The sequence below is a fragment of the Pelophylax lessonae genome, assembly GCF_965119305.1.
Source record: "Pelophylax lessonae genome assembly, chromosome: 2".
Lineage (NCBI taxonomy): Eukaryota > Metazoa > Chordata > Amphibia > Anura > Ranidae > Pelophylax > Pelophylax lessonae.
In genome coordinates, this window is record NC_138769.1 from 106,694,725 (window position 1) to 106,710,268 (window position 15,544).

Below are 15,544 nucleotides of genomic sequence, written 5' to 3' on the forward strand. Positions count from 1 at the left end.
TTGCTTCACCATCAATTTCATTTTAGTGAAACATGTCAGAAGGAGGAGGAGTTCCTGCAGGCTGTGCTGCAAACAATAAAAATGATTTCTGGCTTGTCACCTGGTGTACAATGTCTATTTTCTTGGACCCTGTGTCCATGGGGCTGGAACAAGCCAAAAGAAGGCCATTATCTGAGGTAAGGGAGGCTAAAGAGCTGGGTACCTGGAGTGGGGGTCACTATCATTGTATTGTTGCTAGTAAAATAGTAGACTGCGCAAATAGCCTTCAATTTCTATTTTTTTTTTTTTTTTTAATGAAGTGTGTACATACTTTCAGTTATTTTATTTAAATGTTAAAAAAGGACCTTTCCGTGGTGCTATGCTATACTATCAAACGGCAGATACATTCAAGAAAATGAGTTTGATTACAGTAAGTTCAGAATCCTCCCTAATGTAATTTATGAGATATATAGCTAATTTAAAGGAATTCTCAGACCAAAATCAAGCATGTTGTTGTCACTTGGCCCCCAATTTAACAATGTGGAGACCCCCTCTAAATTGCCATCCTATCACTAGGACCAAGAGGAGAAATTAATTAATTGCCATGCGTAGGTTAAATCTAAATATTAAACAATACTTTATCATCACTGTTTTTGGGAAGGCAGCTTCTAATATTAGTATATTAAGCAGGACAAGGGACCTGTTGCCACTTGTAAGAGACATGAATGAAGATCGGCTGTTAAATTAGAAGCTACATCATTTTTATTACTTTAAAGAACCTTTTTTAAAGAGGAAGAGAAACCTCTGTTCCAGATCCCGCAACGGCTAGACAGATGAGCAAATGCCTAAGCGCCTTGTCATGTGATCTCTGAGGAAGGGGAATGTTAGAGCTCAGATTGGCCAATCCTTTCCTTTAGAGTGGCAGACAAATCAGACACGGGGTGACACCTTTTGGGGACCAGTGACACCAATACAGTGATCAGTGCTAAAAATATGCACTGTCACTGTACTAATGACACTGGCAGGGAAGGGGTTAACATCAGGGGCGCTCAAAGGGTTAAATGTGTTCCTAGGGATTGCTTGCTAACTGTGTTAGGGAGGTTCTTGTACTGTGGGAAGGCAGAGATCTGTGTTCCTGCTTAACAGAAACACAGGATCACAGCCTTCTCTTGTCACAGAACGGTGATCTGCCTGTCTCCCGAGAGATCAGTGGGTCCCAACGGACATCGCGTCAGCTGGACCTGCTGCTTGGCGTGCATGCCCCAGACCCAGAAGAGTCACATGTACTGCATAGGGGAGCTTCTTTGCCACCGTATATGTACAGTCGGTAAGCGGTTGAACTCTAACCCTGAAGTTGTTTTTTTTGGGGGCTTTTTGCACTTTCAGTAGCTAATTTATTCACCTACCAAGGATGCAGTGTCTTTATCATTTAATTCTTGCCTAAATTCAGTTTAAGAAGGTGCCATGACCACTGCCCTAGGTTTACTGTTTCAGGGTGGCTGCTTTCTCTTGAAGCTATCCTTGCATGCAGGGACTAGAATTGTTTCCCTACACTGTGTGCATAAATAGGAATGCACAGCCTCATAGCCTTGGAAGGCAAGGCACTCCCCTGCTCCTCCCTCCTCCTCTTCCTTTTATTCTCCATGCTGACAGACTGACTTTAAAGCAGTGGCGGATCCAGGGGGGGGGGGGGGCAACGGGTCAATTGCCCCCACCCCTGAGAATATTTCCCACTCCAGTCCAGACTCTAGAGCCAGACCAGTGAGTCCCCCACATCTGAGACCCAGCCCAGGCCAGCAGCGGTGGCAGAGCTGCCACGCCGCTGGCCAGTACTTCAGTGCACTGTTTGCTATCGCCGCCCGGGATCTAGCAACCAGTTAGGTCATCTGAGGAGGAGAGTGAGGCCCAGCATTCACTGCGGAGCCTCCTTCCTCCTCTGCTGCGTGCCGAGTGGAGTGTTGGCTCTACCCCCCTCCTCCCTCCAGCTACTCCAGCACAGCACAGTGAGTCTGAGTGTCAGCCTAAAACGTGAGTAGGAGCAGTTCTGGGGACCCTGATGTGGAAATGGGGGGCTCTGTGGGGACCCTGATGCGGGATAGGGGGCTCTGTGGGGACCCTGATGTGAGGGGGGCTCTGTGGGGACCCTGATGTGAGGGGGGGCTCTGTGGAGACCCTGATGTGGGGGGGGGGCTCTGTGGGGACCCTGATGTGGGGGGGGCGCTCTGTGGGGACCCTGATGTGAGGGGGCTCTGTATGTAAAGGGGGTGGCTCTGGAGACCCTGGAGTAAGGGGGGAGGGTGACACTGGGGACCCCTGTGTAAGGGGGGGGGTGACTCTGGGCACATAAGGGGGAAGGTTCTTTGATGTAAGGGGGAGGACTCTGATAAAGAGGGGGGTGGGGATTTATGATGTAAGGGGGACATTCATGTAAACAAGGGGGCTTGTCCTGACTGCAGCACTCTATCTGTTGTTTTGTCTGATAGACTGGCTTCTGATAAACAGTCCTGCAGTATTCGGTCAGCACATGCAGCCAGTGACTGCAATGCTGATCAGTGTATTCTGACAGTGGGGGAATCCTGCTGTCAGAACATACAGACACAACAGGGAGGATTTCCCCATTCACCTTGGCATGTGTGGATGGGAAAATGTATTCAGTTTTTGTTCAGTTGGCTGAATGAAAAATACTGAACCATGTATGGCGAGCTTTACTCATGGCCCCTATAATCTATACATTATGATGTTTTGTATGTGACCCCTGCACTCTACACAGTATGTTGTACATTACATAGCCCTGATCAAGGTGTTTATTATCCCAACAGTTGCAGGTTTTAATGAAGATCTTCTTTAACCACTTGCCGCCCGCCCGCCGTCAAATGACGGCAGAGCAGTGCGACCATTGTTCTGGGCCGCCGTCATATGACGGCGGCCCATTCAGGCAGGGCAGGCACTCGATCGTGTGGGCGCCGCCCTGCACTGTCGGTGGCGTCGTATCCCCGGGACACAGCGCGTCACCGGCAGGGGGGAAACAGCCAATGGGCATGGCTGTTTCCCACATGATTGGCTGTGATCTAATCACACAGCCGATCACAATAGGAAAGCCCAGAAGATGACCGCGCATGCGCGATCGGGAGTGCGCAGCGCGGTCATGTCGGTGGCTCTGTGTTCCCTAGGACCAACACACAGGTTTTTTACCTTCATGCACATGTAGCAGGTTTTTTAGGCCTGTGGCCTGATGTGGGTCTGCCATCAGTACCGGTTACCCCTCCAGCCCTTGTGAGCTGCGACTCCGGGTGTGAGCACTGAGACATTGACAACTTCGGCATCTTTGTTTTATTGTATTTTAGGAGATGGGAGAAGGGAATGAATGTGATACTCCTTTAGGCTCAACTAAATACAATTGTGGGACTTTCCTGGCAAAAATGCCTGTTGGCGCTGTCTTGACGCCAGCCGACGCTAGCCAATGCTTCCTGACACTTGAACACACTGTATATCACTGAAAACTGTGCTGGATCCTCGACTTTAGTCCAGAAGATCCATGACTGTAGAACTGCTTGACTTGTAACACTGCTATAGCTCAAAGTCACTGAATGGCTCCCTCCAGCACTGCACTGGCTAAGAAAGCTCCTTGTAGGTTTCTGTACTGCTGCAACTCTCAACTGGCACACTTCACACTGTGCAATGACACTTCAGGGCCCAAACCGCAGGCGCCCCCTTTACACTTTAAGCTCTTCAGAGTCCACTGACTATGTACCCCCTCTGTCACTTCAGGATCCTCAACCTAGGTACCCCCTTTCACCACTAGCTGGCACTGGATCCCCGAACCTCTTTCGGAGTGGTCCCCTCTAACTTGAGGCAGACCTCCAGGGGCAATCCTCAGGACTCACGACCTGTGTAGGCTTTCTGGGACTGGACCCCTCTGACTCTCCGCAGGCTCTCGGCACACCGGATCCCCTCAGCTTAGCTCAGCACTGGATCTGCAGGCGACAACCCGAGATCCTCCTCCTCAGACAGGAGGAGAGACAGCCGCTCTCTCCTTCCTTGGACTCTGCTCCCGCCAAAGACATTGTGTCATGCGCCACCCCCAAACTTATACCCACTCCCAGAATCCTTTGCAGCACAATCTGCCTTCTGGGGTAGTTACAAGCCTGGATGTGTCCCCTGATTGGGTTTCCTCCACTGCCCTATGAGAAGCCTCTCACAGGAACCAGTGGGGAGACTCCCCCTTCAGCAGGCACACCTGGAAGCCCTGACACCCTGACTAATAAATCACAGCCCTGCTGTTAGGCAGACAAGGCCCACTATACCTTTACCTAGCACCTACCTGTAGGGTGCTACACACAGAATGCGTGAAGGTAAAACAATGTTCAGCCTTTACAACCACTTTAAAGTGACTATACTTAATTTGTTAAAGAGACAAACCAAGAATAAAGGAAAATGATTTGGAAAAGTTGTTCAGTAATAACCCTGTTACACGGTTGTCCAAGAAATAATTGTATATGGTGTATGACCTGTATATAGGTGAAGATCAATATGTGCTGACATCATGAAAGGCTCAAAGTTCACGCTGCGCTTACGCCATAGTGCAGTAAGGAAATGTGTACAATTAAATATTGGCTGTTTCCACTGACACCTTACTGGCTGCAAAACATAACTCAAGGCCTTTGATGTTCTGTATCATAGCGGTCTGCAAAAAGTTTCTTTTAGATTGATGTAAAAAGCTAGGAATGCTTCTGTGCTGACCCGATGATAGCTCCCTCCGAAATCCCTTTTCTAAGACAGCTGTAATGAAGGCTATGATTAATGAAAGTGACAAGTGGAATATTTTCCGGGAATGATTCTTACAAAAGCTGTGTCCAGGGAACACTACAGAACAGAAACTATGTGTAAGAATCACAAGTCTGCCATGTGTTCATGAGATTTCACTTCCACTCCCCGAACCTGAATGAGTTTTAATTGGAAGGAAAAAAAGGTTTCTGCTTTTCTTGTACAAAGTGGGTTAAATATTATTATAAGTTAATGTTGCAAATCCTTCCTGGACTTAAATTCTGAGCCCAGATTATTAAGAACAACTTACCGAATGTGCTCTTTTACTTAAAGTGGACCTGTCATCAGTGTAAAAAATATATTGCAGGGCAGTGTCACATTAACACCACAGATTTACTTCCTTAATACCAGCATGTTTCTTCATTCCAAAAAAAATTTGTGGCAAAAATTGAGAGCATCTGAGATATTTTTCTGTTCACTATGAGTAGTTATCGATCAATATAGTCATGCTTTGCTTTGCGATCAAGTACTTATTTCACTCACTGAACTGCAACAATTTAATTTATAGTATTCGTTTTTTTTTTCCTGGATTTTTGGTTGATATTCTGTCTCTATCATTTAAAATACAGCTATGATAAAAATGATTGACCCTTCATTTCTTTGTAAGTGGGCTAACTTACTAAATCTGCAGGGGATCAAATATTTACTTCCCCCCATATGTACAGTACTGTGGAAAGGTGTAAAGAAACGCTGTAAAGTAAGAATGCTTTAAAGGCTTCAACTCCAGAAGGTTTTTTCCCCTAATGACAGGCCATTTTTTTGCGATACGGCACTGCGTTGCTTTAACTGACAATTGCACGGTCATGCAACACTGTACCCAAAAAAATATTTTTGCACTATAAACAAAAAAAGACCGACAATTTTGAAAAAAAAAACTATATTTTTTACTTTCTGCTCTAAAACATTCCCAAAAAAAAAAAAAAAAATCAAATGTTTTCATGAATTTAGGCCAATATATTTTCTGCTAAGTATTTTTGGTAAAATAAATCCTAATAATTGTATTTAGTTGGTTTGCGCAAAAGTTATAGCGTCTACAAACTAGGGGATAGATTGATGGCATTTTTATTCATTTTTTTTATTGTTTTTACTAGTAATGGTGGCGATCAGCGATTTTAAGTGGGACTGCAACATTGCGGCGGACAAATCTGACACTAAGTGACACTTTTTGGGGACCAGTGACACCAATACAGTGATCAGTGCTATAAAAAACAAATGCACGGTTACTATAGAAATGACACTGGCAGGGAAGGGGGTTAACACTAGGGATGATCAAGGGGTTAAGTGTGCTCCTAGGGAATGCTTTCTAACTGTGTGTGGGATGGATGTGATAGAAGAAAAGAGAGATCTGTGTTTCAACTTAGCTGAAACACAAGATCTCACTCTTCCTCTGCGACAGAACAGCTGTCTCCATTGTTTACATACACAGACGGCCATTCTGTCATTCTCCCGCATGATTGCCGGTGGCCGCCGGACCCGCTGATTGGCTCCCACTGTGTCTAAACACAGCCAGAGCGGTGCACTGGCGGCTTGCGCACAGCCCCGAGAACCCCTGCACAAAGTCACGTACATATACGTGATTTTGCACAGCCTGGCCACCCTGCCGCAGTATATATGCAGTGGGTGGTCTGGAAGTGGTTAAAAATGTATTTTTCAATTATTTATTTTTATCAATTTACAAAATGCAAAGTGAGCAAACAGAAGAAAAAGCTAATTCAAATCAATGTGACTACCCTGAGGCTTCACATCAGTGAAGGTTGAAAAATTCCCTTTTACAAAATTTCCTGACAGAAACAAACAAAAAAAATTTTTGTTTCAAACTTTTCGGGCTTTTTTTTTTTTTTTTTAGTAAGAAATAAAAACCCAGCAGTGATTAAATACCACCAAAAGAAAGCTTCATTTGTGAAAAAAAATTATAAAAATTTAATTTGGGTACAGTGTTCCATGACCATGTATAGTATCTCACAAAAGTAAGTACACCCCTCACATTTTTGTAAATATTTTATTATATCTTTTCTTGTGACAACACTGAAGAAATTACACTTTGCTACAATGTAAAGTAGTGAGTGTAAAGCTTGTATAACAGTGTACATTTGCTGGTCAAAATAACTCAACACACAGCCATTAATGTCTAAACCGCTGGCAACAAAGTGAGTACACCCCTAAGTGACAATGTCCAAATTGGGCCCAATTAGCCATTTTCCCTCCCTGGTATCATGTGACTCGTTATTGTTACAAGGTCTCAGGTGGGAAAGGGGAGCAGGTGTGTTAAATTTGGTGTTATTGCTCTCACTCTCCCATACTGGTCACTGGAAGTTCAACATGGTGCCTCATGGCAAAGAACTCTCTGAGGATCGGAAAAAAAGAATTGTTGCTCTACATTAAGATGGTCTAGGCTATAAGAAGATTGCCAAGACCCTGAAACTGAGCTGCAGCACAGTGGCTAAGACCATACAGTGGTTTAACAGGACAGGTTCCACTCAGAACAGGCCTCACCATGGTCAACCAAAGAAGTTGAGTGCACATGCTCAGCGTCAAATCCAGAGGTTGTCTTTGGGAAATAGACGTATGAGTGCTGCCAGCATTGCTGCAGAAGGGGTGGGGAATCAGCCTGTCAGTGATCAGACCATACGCTGCACACTGCATCAAATTGGTCTGCATGGTTGTCGTTCCAGAAGGAAGCCTCTTCTAAAGAAAGCTCGCAAACAGTTTGCTGAAGACAAGCAGACTAAGGTCATGGATCACTGGAACCATGTCCTGTGGTGTGATGAGACCAAGATAAACTTATTTGGTTCAGATGGTGTCAAGCGTGTGGCGGCAACCAGGTGAGGAGTACAAAGACAAGTGTGTCTTGTCTACAGTCGAGCATGGTGGTGGGAGTATCATGGTCTGGGGCTGCATGAGTGCTGCCAGCACTGGGGAGCTACAGTTCATTAAGGGAACCATGAATGCCAACATGTACTGTGACATACTGAAGCTAAGCATGATCACCTCCCTTCAGAGACTGGACCGCAGGGCAGTATTCCAACATGATAACGACCCAAACACACCTCCAAGACGACCACTGCCTTGCTAAAGAAGCTGAGGGTAAAGGTGATGGACTGGCCAAGCATGTCCCCAGATCTAAACCCTATTGAGCATCAGTGGGGCATCCTCAAATGAAAGGTGGAGGAGCACAAGGTCTCTAACATCCACCAGCTCCATGATGTCTTCATTGAGGAGGACTCCAGTTGCAACCTGTGAAGCTCTGGTGAACTACATGCCCAAGAGGGTTAGGGCAATGCTAGAAAATAATGGTGACCACACAAAATATTGACACTTTGGGCCCAATTTGGACATTTTCACTTAGGGGTGTACTCACTTTTGTTGCCGGCGGTTTAGACATTAATGGCTGTGTGTTGAGTTATTTTGAGGGGACAGCAAATTGTAGCAAAATGTCATTTCTTCAGTGTTGTCATATGAAAAGATATAATAAAATATTTACGAAAATGTGAGGAGTGTACTTACCTTTGTGAGATACTGTAATTGTCATTCAAAGTGTGAGAGTGCTGAAAGCTGAAAATTGTTGTGGGGAGGAAAGAGGTGAAAGTGCACAGTAGGCAAGTGTAGTGGCGGCTGGTGCTCCATGGGCCTGGGGGGGGGGGGGGGCAGATGGACTGCAAGACACTGGCAGGGAAGGGGTTAACTCAGAATAACAGTCTGCTGTGTTTACAACACACCGCCGTTCTCTCTTCACGGGAGCAATCGCGGCTGCCGGCCCCGTGGATTGGCTTCCCACCCGGAGAGTCTCGAATTTGCGGGAATCTGCCAGCGTATAACTGCGGCGGCTGGTCAACAATGGTTAAAACTTATCTATGGTCAAAATGTAAAATCATATATTCATTTCCACACTGTTTTCAATTATTTCTAGCTTACTCCTATTTATCTGAACAATCTTGTCAATTGTAAACTATATGAAGATCTCCAAAAATGTAGATGCTTGGATTCTGTGACACATATTCTTTATGTCTTGTGAATAGTTCTTAGACGCTGTAAGGAAGTTGTAGAAAGAGACAGCCAACAGACAAGCAGAACTCACAACATGAAAGACGATTTTTTTTTTTAAGAAAGCTTATATTGGATAGTCAAAAATAACTATTGTTTGTACTGTTATTTGAATGCTGATGCTATAAAATTAAAGTGTATGCCACGACCATAGATATCCTTTAAGCACTGCAGGTAGGGTTTAACACATGGCCAGGGTTCATGATACCTTAATAAATTAGTAGAATAATTAATCGCAAGGTATTCGTTTAATTTATAACACGGTATTATTCTGGCAACATTTTTTTGCCTTCTCTACTTTTATATTTATTCCTAGCTAACACGATTCATTATCATTTTTGCTTACTGCAATGAAAAACTCAAGAACTGAACAATACACAATGCAAGTTATTTAACTACCACTAGGTGGCAGCATTAAACTAGTAAATTACAGCAAAGAAAAAAATCTGTATTAGGTTCTATGGAAAGATTGACTGTCATATTCATACAGGATTCACGATATTTGCCATCGTTCACTTTGTTTACAACCATCATTTTTTACCAATACCTTTTAAAATTATTTCATCAATCCAGATTTATTTATATTTTAAGTGTTGGTTTCTATAATTATCACTGTATTTATGTACATGTGAATGTAACTTTCCTCACTCAGATTCACCCATTAAAGCAGAACTCTAGCCTATGCATTATTTCCAGATTTGGCTAGAGTAGGGAAGAATTAGAATATCTGGCAGTGGTACATAGAAAACCTGACAGACGTTCTAGCTCTGCGTTATTCTTTTCAAGATGCAGTCCTTGGTTGGAGGTTCACTTTGTGAAAATCTTTCACCTTTTATAGGCTTCAATTAGTTTACAACTACCTGGAAACACAGACTTCTGGAAATTTAAAAAATAGGCTAATTTCCTTCCACACACAAAGCAATGCATGTTGTCTGATCAGCCAAAGGCTCAAGTATTAGAATATGGAAGTGGGGAGCCTGTTTAGCCTAATGCAAATACCGGTAATCAGAAAGGTGGTATTTGTATAGAATATTTGGAGGGTAAGTATATTCTGAGGGTCCCTAACATATGTGCTAAGTATAGTTTTGATTTAAAGGGTTAGTTCACCTTTAAAGAAAATCTGTAAAAGTGACCTAACACTGGGCCCCCTCCCCACACCCCCGGTCTCCTCTGTACTTACCTCCCACAAGCCGTTCCACCAGTCCATGAATTGGAAATCCCCACTGCTTTCTCTCCTCTTTATACAGTGCTGCAAGGATGGACCAGATGGATTCTGATTGATCAGCGCAGTCCATGTGATGGTGCTGACCAGGGGTGGGATTCAAAAATTTTAGTAACCAGTTCCGACTTTCAAGCATGGTTTAATTTTTTTTTTATCTAATGTCAGTTAGGGGTCCGATCTGTCTGCCGCAATGTTGCAGTCTTGCTAAAAATCCCAGATCGCCACCATTATTAGTAAAAGAACTAAACAAAAATTACATAAATCTTTTCCCTAGTTAGTAGACGCGATAACTTTTGCGCAAAACAATCAAAATGCGCTTTTTGGGATTTGTTTTACCAAAAATATGTAGCAGAAAACAAACTGGCCTTAAATATAGTGCAAAAAAAATAAAAAATCTCACAGGTGATGAAATACCACCAAAAGAAAGTTCTATTTGTGGGGGAAAAAAAGGACATCAATTTTATTTGGGTACAGCTTCCCACGGCCGTGCAATTGTCAGTTAAGTAAGAATCGCAAAAAATGGCCTGGTCATTAAGGGGGAAATCTTCTGGTCCAGAAGTGGTTAAATTAAAAGCAGGGATTTAGTATATTAGTGAGTGGTGGTGGACACAGCAACCTCCCCCCTTCCCCTGTATGGAGAGAGAGAGAGAGAGTATAAGAGAAAGAGGGGTGAAGGGAGGGAGGGAGAGAGGGAAAGAAAGAGGGATGAAGGGAGAGAGAGAGAGGGAAAGAAAGAGGGATGAAGGGAGAGAGAGAGAGGGAAGGAAAGAGGGATGAAGGGAGAGAGAGAGGGAAAGAAAGAGGGATGAATGGAGGGAGAGAGAGAGAGGGAAGGAAAGAGGGATGAAGGGAGAGAGAGAGAGTGGAAAGAAAGAGGGATAAAGGGAGAGAGAGAGAGGGAAAGAAAGAGGGATGGAGAGAGAGAGAGGGAAGGAAAGAGGGATGAAGGGAGAGAGAGGGAAAGAAAGAGGTATGAAGGGAGAGAGAGAGAGAGGGAAAGAAAGAGGTATGAAGGGAGAGAGAGAGAGAGAGAGAGAGAGAGATAGGGATAAAGGGAGGGAGAGAGAGGGGGAAAGAAAGAGGGATGAAGGGAGGGAGAGAGAGAGAGAGAGAGAGAGGGTAAGAAAGAGGGATGAAGGGAGAGAGAGGGAAAGAAAGAAGGATGAAGAGCGAGAGAGGGAAAGAAAGAGGGATGAAGGGGGGAGAGAGAAGGAAAGAAAGAGGGATGAAGGGGGGAGAGAGAGGGAAAGAAAGAGTAATGAAGGGAGGGAGAGAGAGAGGGGCAGAAAGAGGGATGAAGGGAGGGAGAGAGAGAGAAAGAAAGAGGGATGAAGGGAGGGGGAGAGAGCGAGAAAGAGGGATGAAGGGAGAGAGAGAGAGGGAAAGAAAGAGGGATGAAGGGAGGGGGAGAGAGGGAGAAAGAGGGATGAAGGGAGAGAGAGAGAGGGAAAGAAAGAGGGAGAGAGAGAGAGGGAAGGAAAGAGGGATGAAGGGAGAGAGAGAGGGAAAGAAAGAGGGATGAAGGAAGGGAGAAAGAGAGAGAGGGAAAAAAAGAGGGATGAAGGGAGGGAGCGAGAGAGAGGGAAAGAAAGAGGGATGAAGGGAGGGAGAGAGAGAGAGAGAGAAGGAAAGAAAGAAGGATGAAGAGCGAGAGAGGGAAATAAAGAGGGATGAAGGGGGGAGAGAGGGGGAAAGAAAGAGGGATGGAGGGGGGAGAGAGAGGGAAAGAAAGAGGGATGAAGGGAGGGAGAGAGAGAGGGACAGAAAGAGGGATGAAGGGAGGGAAAGAAAGAAGGATGAAGGGAGGGGGAGAGAGGGACAGGGAAAGAAAGAGGGATGAAGGGAGGGAGAGAGGGAAGGAAAGAGGGATGAAGGGGGAGAGAGAGGGAATGAAAGAGGGATAAAGGGAGGGAGAGAGAGAGAGGGAAAGAAAGAGGGATGAAGGAAGGGAGAGAGAGAGAGGGAAAAAAAGAGGGATGAAGGGAGGGAGCGAGAGAGAGGGAAAGAAAGAGGGATGAAGGGAGGGGGGAGGAAGAAGGAGGGATGAAGGGGGGAGGGGAGAGAGAGAGAGAGAGAAAGAGAGGGATGAAGGGAGGGGGGAGGGAGAGGATGAAGGGAGGGAAAGAGAGGGAAAGAAAGAGGGATGAAGGAAGGGAAAGAGAAAGAGGGAAAGAAAGAGGGATGAAGAGAGGAGAGAGAAAGAGGGAAAGAAAGAGGGATGAAGGGAGAGAGAGAGAGAGGGAGAAAGGTGGGATGAAGGGAGAGAGAGAGAGAGAGAGAGAGGGAAGAAAGAGAGAGGAGGGAGAAGGGGAGAGAGAGAGAGGGAAGGAAAGAGGGTGTGGGAGAGAGAGGGTAGGAAAGAGGGATGAAGGGAGGGAGAGAGAGAGAGAGGAAAAAAAGAGGTAGGAAGGGAGGGAGAGAGAGAGAGAGGGAAAGAAAGAGGGATGAAGGGAGAGAGAGAGAGGGACAGATGGAGGGAGAGGAGAGGAGAGAGAGAAAGGGATGAAGGGAGGGGAGAGAGGGAGAAAGAGGGATGAAGGGAGGAGAGAGAGGGAAAGATAGAGGGATGAAGGATGGGAGAGAGAGAGAGGAAGAAAGAGGGATGAAGGGAGGGGAGAAAGAGGGAGAGAGGAGTAGTAGAGAGAGAGAGAGAGAGAGGGAAAGAAAGAGGGGGGATGTAGGGAGGGGGAGAGAGGGTGAACGGAGGTGAGAGGGAAGGGTGTGATGGTGATAAGTGGGAACGAAAGAGGGATGTAGGGAGGGATGAGGGAAAGAAAGAGGGATGAAGGGAGGGAGAGAGAGAGAGAGGGAAGGAAAGAGGATGAAGGGAGAGAGAAAAAAAGAGGGATGAAGGGAGGGAGCGAGAAGAGGGAAATGAAGAGAGAGAGGAGAAGGAAAAGAGAGGATGAAGAGCGAGAGAGGGAAAGGAAAGGGAAAGAAAGGGATGGAAGACAGATAGAGGGATGAAGGGAGGGAAAGAAAGAAGAAGGGAGGGGGAGAGGGCTGGAAAAGAGAAAGCAAGGATGAAGAGGGAGGGACCGGCGGCGGAGAGCGAGAGAGAATAAAGAGGGATGAAGGGGGGAGAGAGGGGGAAAGAAAGAGGGATGGAGGGGGGAGAGAGAGGGAAAGAAAGAGGGATGAAGGGAGGGAGAGAGAGAGGGACAGAAAGAGGGATGAAGGGAGGGAAAGAAAGAAGGATGAAGGGAGGGGGAGAGAGGGACAGGGAAAGAAAGAGGGATGAAGGGAGGGAGAGAGGGAAGGAAAGAGGGATGAAGGGGGAGAGAGAGGGAATGAAAGAGGGATAAAGGGAGGGAGAGAGAGAGAGGGAAAGAAAGAGGGATGAAGGAAGGGAGAGAGAGAGAGGGAAAAAAAGAGGGATGAAGGGAGGGAGCGAGAGAGAGGGAAAGAAAGAGGGATGAAGGGAGGGAGAGAGAGAGGGACAGAAGGAGGGATGAAGGGAGGGAGAGAGAGAGAGAGAGAGAGAGAGAGAGAAAGAAAGAGGGATGAAGGGAGGGGGGAGAGGGAGAAAGAGGAATGAAGGGAGGGAAAGAGAGGGAAAGAAAGAGGGATGAAGGAAGGGAAAGAGAAAGAGGGAAAGAAAGAGGGATGAAGAGAGGGAGAGAGAAAGAGGGAAAGAAAGAGGGATGAAGGGAGGGAGAGAGAGAGAGGGAGAAAGAGGGATGAAGGGAGAGAGAGAGAGAGAGGGAAAGAAAGAGGGATGAAGGGAGGGAGAGAGAGAGAGGGAAGGAAAGAGGGATGAAGGGAGAGAGAGGGAAGGAAAGAGGGATGAAGGGAGGGAGAGAGAGAGAGAGAGGGAAAAAAAGAGGTATGAAGGGAGGGAGAGAGAGAGAGAGAGGGAAAGAAAGAGGGATGAAGGGAGGGAGAGAGAGAGGGACAGAAGGAGGGATGAAGGGAGGGAGAGAGAGAGAAAGAAAGGGATGAAGGGAGGGGGAGAGAGGGAGAAAGAGGGATGAAGGGAGGGAGAGAGAGGGAAAGAAAGAGGGATGAAGGGAGGGAGAGAGAGAGAGGGAAAGAAAGAGGGATGAAGGGAGGGAGAAAGAGGGATGAAGGGAGAGAGAGAGAGAGAGAGGGAAAGAAAGAGGGATGAAGGGAGGGGGAGAGAGGGAGAAAGAGGGATGAAGGGAGAGAGGGAGAAAGAGGGAAAGAAAGAGGGATGAAGGGAGGGAGAGAGAGAGAGAGGGAAGGAAAGAGGGATGAAGGGAGAGAGAGGGGGGAAGAAAGAGGGATAAAGGGAGGGAGAGAGGGAAAGAAAGAGGGATAAAGGAAGGGAGAGAGAGAGGGTAAGAAAGAGGGATGAAGGGAGGGAGAGAGAGAAATAAAGAGGGATGAAGGGAGGGAGAGAGAGAGGGACAGAAGGAGGGATGAAGGGAGGGAGAGAGAGAGAAAGAAAGAGGGATGAAGGGAGGGAGAAAGAGGGATGAAGGGAGGGGGAGAGAGGGAGAAAGAGGGATGAAGGGAGGGAGAGAGAGGGAAAGAAAGAGGGATGAAGGGAGGGAGAGAGAGGGAAAGAAAGAGGGATGAAGGGAGGGAGAGAGAGGGAAAGAAAGAGGGATGAAGGGAGGGAGAGAGAAAGAGGGAAAGAAAGAGGGATGAAGGGAGGGAGAGAGAGAGAAGGAAAGAAATAGGGATGAAGGGAGAGAGAGAGAGGGGGGAGGAAGAGGGATGAAGGGAGGGAGAGAGAGAGGGGGAAAGAAAGAGCGATGAAGGAAGGGGGAGAGAGAGAGGGAAAGAAAGAGGGATGAAGGGAGAGAGAGAGAGAGGGAAAGAAAGAGGGATGAAGGGGGGGAGAGAGAGAGGGACAGAAAGAGGGATGAAGGGATGGAGAGAGAGAGAGAGAAAGAAAGAGGGATGAAGGGAGGGGGAGAGAGGGAGAAAGAGGGATGAAGGGAGGGGGAGAGAGAGAGGGAAAGAAAGAGGGATGAAGAGAGAGAGAGAGGGAAAGAAAGAGGGATGAAGGGAGGGAGAGAGAGAGAGAGGGAAAGAAAGATAGATGAAGGGAGGGAGAGAGAGGGAAAGAAAGAGGGATGAAGGGGGAGAGAGAGAGAGAGGGGGGGGGGAAGAAAGAGGGATGAAGGGAGGGAGAGAGAGAGAGAGAGGGGGAAAGAAAGAGGGATGAAGGGAGGGAGAGATAGAGGGAAAGAAAGAGGGATGAAGAGAGAGAAAGGGGAAAGAAAGAGGGATGAAGGGAGAGAGAGAGGGAGGAGGGGGAGAGAGAGAGAGAGAAGGGGGGGAGGGAGGGAGGAGGGGGAGAGAGAGAGAGAGAGAAGGAGAGAGAGAGAGAGAGAGAGAGGGAGAGACTCACCGAATCATCAGTTTGTGTCTGCTCTGAGGTCTTCTGTCAGGCAGATTCCCATCTGCAGCGGCAGCATTGTGAAGATGCAGGGAGGAGGTGGGTGGAGCCAGACCCAGGCACGGAGGACAAGGAAGAGCCTCCTTCACAGTGCATGTTGGGTCTTC

The 15,544-nt window shown here is 46.7% G+C and overlaps 1 protein-coding gene across 3 annotated transcripts in view; it reads right to left on the reverse strand.

Annotated features, from left to right (window-relative positions):
- COL8A1 (collagen type VIII alpha 1 chain) overlaps positions 1 to 15,544 on the reverse strand; it is a gene marked incomplete at its 5' end in the record, with an annotated part of 146,397 nt that overhangs the window by 33,908 nt on the left and 96,945 nt on the right. The window lies entirely within an intron of this gene.